This window comes from Heliangelus exortis, chromosome 2 (genome assembly GCF_036169615.1).
Source record: "Heliangelus exortis chromosome 2, bHelExo1.hap1, whole genome shotgun sequence".
NCBI classification, from domain to species: Eukaryota; Metazoa; Chordata; class Aves; order Apodiformes; family Trochilidae; genus Heliangelus; species Heliangelus exortis.
In genome coordinates, this window is record NC_092423.1 from 57,389,844 (window position 1) to 57,395,227 (window position 5,384).

Sequence of the window (5,384 nt, forward strand, 5' to 3'; positions counted from 1 at the left end):
GGCATGCACAAGACCCTAAGCCTGGAGCAGTGAGATGCACAAGCATGGAGGGAGCTGCCCAATGTAAGTGTGATGAAGGGACTGGAGAATCTCACATCTGAAGAAAGGCTGAGAATGGGGACTGTTAAGCCTGAAGAAGAGAATGCTCAGAGGGATCATGTCAGTGTGTATGGATGCCTGAAGGAAGGGGATGGAGAAGCAGGACAGGCTTCAGCACACGACTGGAGACAGTCCTAGAGTCCACGTGGCTCTGCTTTAATCAAGGGGGTGGATTAGATGATTTGAAGAGTGTCTCTTCCCACCTCAACCACCCCATGATTCTGTCATAAAGTTTTCAGTAGCTTAAAAGTAGCACTATACACGCTAACCATTTGGCTGTTCTCCTAGGTGATTTTGTATTTTAAAAATATGGCTATTTTATGTATTTGAGGCTCTACTCCATGCTATGTTTCCTCTTTTGAGACTGAACTCAAGATCAACAATTCCCTTGCAGCAACACATACAACAAATATAAAATATATTTGCAATGTTTTACTTCATGCATCCAGCCCACCTGTACCCAATCAACAGCACTGTGCTGAATTCACCAGGCAGGCTATTTGACACCTACTGCCTGGGGGAGTGAGAGAGCAGCTGTGTGGTGTTTAGCTGCCAGCCAGGTTAAACCACAACAGAAATACATACCAATATTTTCAGGTATTTCTATGAAAAGTTGACCTCATTGCCCCAGTTACATGCTGCTTAGGGCAACAGGAACAGTATCAAAGACACAGAAGCATCTTCCTTGAGAAGATGTCTTGGGATTTTTTTGTTTGGTTGGGTTTTTAAATACATCTTTTTGCTAAGTTCAGTTCCCCCTTGAATTATTGAAATGTTTTTATTTCTGCTGTTGTTCTGGGTCATACCCTCATCCTTAAAACTAAAACATGCAATTTTCTGGAATATTTTTTATTAGAATATTTTCAACTGTTGTATTTTACATTTTATTTCATAGAAGAAGAGTATTTTGTAATGGATCTTACCAGAAAGCCTCTAGTCCAAGCTAATATACCTGATAAAGAACAGGAATGGTATCAGAAAAATCTGGCAGCAGAAGTCTTGCTTGCAAGTAGGACCTTTGCTCTGCCCAAGAAGACATGGTGCCCTGGGTTCCTCCCCTGCAGTGTCACCAGCCAGCTTGGCCTCATGCCTCAGAAGGGCCCCCGAGAGGCTCCTCCATGGCCCTGCCCGCTCCCGAAGCACCCCAGCATCCAGACATCCCATCCTTTTTGCTCTCCTCACTTCTGCAGGGACCTGCTTGATCCTGCCTCCCGTCAAGGTTGCATTCAGCAAAACCCAGGTCCTTCCCAACACCTCTCAGAAAAAGGAAGCAAGTGTCAGGCACAGCTCCCTGCCCACAGAAAGATGGTTTGGAAATCTGCCTGCAGTAGGTTGCCCTCAGGCAATTTTTTAATGGGGAGTTCTCTCTCACTGGCCTTCAAAACACTCCAGCTGAGGTGAAATGCCTGTCCTGAGCACAGCAAATACCCTACCCTCATTAGCTGGCCTCTCAGCCTCTCATCAGGTTGGACCTTTTTGCAGGAATCAGTGAGTAATCATTTCCCACACAGGCTGCCTAGCACGGTGCTACTCGTGTTACCAGCTCACACCGGGTCAGGCTGCCAAGCACCCATCCCACTGCAGCAGCTCTTCTTTCACTGTCTACGAATGCTGAGTACATTTCTCTCTTTTATTCTAGCACGTGGGCTCAGGCATCCTCTGTAGATTCCCAGAGGCACGTATCAGCACCCAAAATGCAGAGAATAAGGTTGCCAGAGGGCTAATGGCATGTGGCACCACTGCTCAGACCAGTGGCAACATTCTGAAGATGTTGGATGAAGCAGCCTGGTCAGCAGGAGAGGCTGTTGCCTGCCTACCAGGAGGAACAGCTCCCATCCCTGCTGCTGTTCCCAGGATCACTTTCCCACCAAAAGGTGGGAAGCCCGATCCAAAGCGTGGGAGGTGACCCCCTTTCCACCAAGTGTGGCTACCCCACGCACCTCCCCACAGTCCGTGTTCATTTCAAAGCCAGCTTTCTGCCCAAACCACCCTTCTTGCTTCTGAATCTGACCCAAGCACTGATTTGTATGGTCCCTGGCTGGATGCACAGGTGCTCACATTTCAGCCTTCGCTTGTGCCTTGAGCAGTGGCAGCCAGACGGGTGAAATGGATGCTGTCAAACCTTCATGCACACCTGCTTATGTATAATGATGTTCTACTGAGTTTCAGCCCTCAGGTTCTTCAAATACCAGCTCATAGAATGTTAGGGGTTGGGAAGGACCTCTAGAAATCACCTAGTCCAGCACTCCTGTCAAACAAGGATCACCTAGGAGAGGTCACACAGGAATGCATCCAGAGGGGTTTTGAAAGTCTCCAGAGAAGGAGACTCCACAACCTCTCTGGGCAGCCTGTGCCAGTGCTCCACCATCCTCACAGTAAAGTGGAACTTCCTATGTTCTAGCCTAAACCCATAATGTGTACTAAGCAATAATGTGTCCTATTACTGGACACCACTGAAAACAGACTGATCCTGTCCCCCTAATACCCACCCCTCAGATATGTACAGAAATTTAAAAGACCCTCTCCCAGACTTCTTTTCTCAAGGCTAAACAGCCCCAGTTCTCTCCGTCTTCTTCATAAGAGAGACATTCAAGTCCCTTAATCATCCTTGTAGCTCTCCATTGGACTCTCTCCAGTAGATCTGGGGAGTCCAAACTGGGAAACAGTATTGCAGGTGTGGTCTCACCAGGGCTGAGGGGGAAGAGAACATCCCTAGGCTTGCTGGAGACACTTTCCCTAATGCCTCCCAGGATTGGCCCTGTTGGCCACAAGGGCATGTTGCTGTCCCATGGAGAATTTACTGCCCACTAGGACTCCAAAGTCTTTCTCCATGGAACTGCTTTCCAGCAGGATGACCCCTAATCTGCACTGGTGCCACCAGTGCTGCCTGAGGCAGCTTTTCTTCCAAGTTTGGTTTCACCTGTGTTTTTCACATCATTAATAACATTAGTAATATCAGTCCCACCAGCTACCTTAAAATAAGCTCTTATTCCAAAATAAGCAAGCCAAGACAGAGTAAATTCAGCTGTACTGCTCATGCTTTGCCTTCCATCTCTGCTAATGCACAGTGCTACACATAAAAACATTGCTGACCAGCCCACACCTTAACACCTTTAGCTCCACTGAGGATCACATACAGCCACTGTAGCATTCATCAGACAGAACTTCATCACATGCATGATCAACACATACAGCAGACTGTGAATAAGCAGTGTGCTTGCAACCTGAATGCTTTGCCCAGATCAAGAGAGAAGACTGTTCTGAAAGCTCTGAAAAGCTTGTAATTCAGTCCTTGGCCTCCAGGGTATGTGTATTTGCTATGAGAGGTGACTTAATAAGTGAGGTTGTTACAGGCAGTTTTGCCTCATGAACTAGAAATGTTTTCATAACTGATGTTCCAGAACTAGGTCTTGTCTGCCAAGCAGTATGCCACACACTCTAGTAGCATCCTTTCTGCATCACCTTCTCTAACAGGTGCCACTGCTGGCACCTCAAACACTACAGTACAGCTAACAAGCCCAGTCTACACGAGACAATCTTCCAAATCTCACAGGGGAGACTGGAAACCATAATTTCTTATGCTACTCATTTATTAATACTACTTGACTGTGCTTGAGTTGCTGTATTTTTCCATCCATTTCTATCTCATTCATACATCTGCTCTAATGCCAGCTGTATACAGGCCAGTTGAGAACCATAGAGCAGCAAAGACTACAGCAATCAGAGCAGGAAGCCTGGCACACCCCAAATCTCACTGCAGCCCTTTCATTCTCCATACACCTATGTCTATGCCATGCTGAGTACATCCGAGTTACCTAAAGCCACAGATGTCTTCCTTAGCAAGTCTGTCTCATACCAGAGGCCCCTAGCTTCCCCTTATTTTATTATAAGGTGATCTTCAACATGCTACTAGGTAAAACACTGTGTTACTACTAGACTGCAGTTTTCCTTTGCGTATCTGTACTTCATTACTTAGCATCAAGCATCTTTCCTAGAAAAATGTGCCTGTGGTTAAGTTTGACAAATGTTATGTCTGAAACTGGAACAGCCAGCTGCATTGGAATGGTAGCTTTATCTTATTGGGAATTGCACGCCCAAAACTCTATTGAACAGCTACTTAAATACCCCCCTAAGCTTTCCTGAACAACTTAAAACAGTGAGGGGAAACAGAAGCTTGATGCAATGATGTACAACAGTATTCTATATAATACAGTAGTAAAAACCAATCACAAATGTATTTTATGTTGTCCCCTTCCAAAAAGCCACTTTACTAACAATATTAACTCCCAGCACACAAACATACACAACAAAAACACGACCAAGTCACATTATAATAACCGTTCCTACAACACAAATAGGAACTTACGACACTACTGGACAAGCACAATTCTTCTGCTCAAAACTTGAGACACCACAACGAAGTATTTCTCAAGAGACTTCTCCAGACCAATACAGTTCAGAAGAACACATGCAGGTGTGGGGTTTTTCTTAGTTATTATTCCCAAAAAGATCAAGTACTTGACACAATCATCCTGCAAACTGACCATTATTCTTCCCAACTAGACTTCTTCTGCAGTGGACCACAGCTACACCACATGCCTTATGCCTTTCTGCATTCTCTGAATTTCTGCATTCAGAAACCCTGCTGCAGAAGGCAGCTCCTTTGGTGGACTTGTTTTCCCCAACAGCAAACACCAGGGGTGGTAGGTTTTATCTGTCAAAAAGGGACTTTCATCACACTGCCAACATGTAGGCCTACACAGGGGCAGCAGTACATATTCAGACTAAGATTTCCTAACCAAATAGTTTCACACATGAGAAGCCTACAGCCAAAGCCTAATTTGATTAAAGGCATTAATTTAATCTGGTTGTTTTCAACCAAATTTGGTTGTTTAATTTGGTTGGTTGGTTTAATTTGGTTGTTTTCTGAGAAATATGACCGTACCATGTGTCAGTCATTACCTCCACGTTTCAGAATTTGTCTGTTGTTTCTACAGTCCTTATTTAATGAGAACAGGACCATACAGTGAGAGTAAATTATTACCAAGATTTAAGAATATCAGTCTCCACAAAAATACGCAGCTGTCAGTATTTGAAATAATAAAAGATACTAGCATAATGTACTATGGTCTTCCTAAAGCATATGGATCCAAGTTCTAGGTTTTACTTTCCTTTTGTCTTTGGGCAGCTATTTTGCACCCAAAAAAGCTTTCACATCAAGTTCCCTGAATATACTAAAAAGGGGAGGTGGGGTGGTAGGTAATCATGTCCACACACACCCAAGA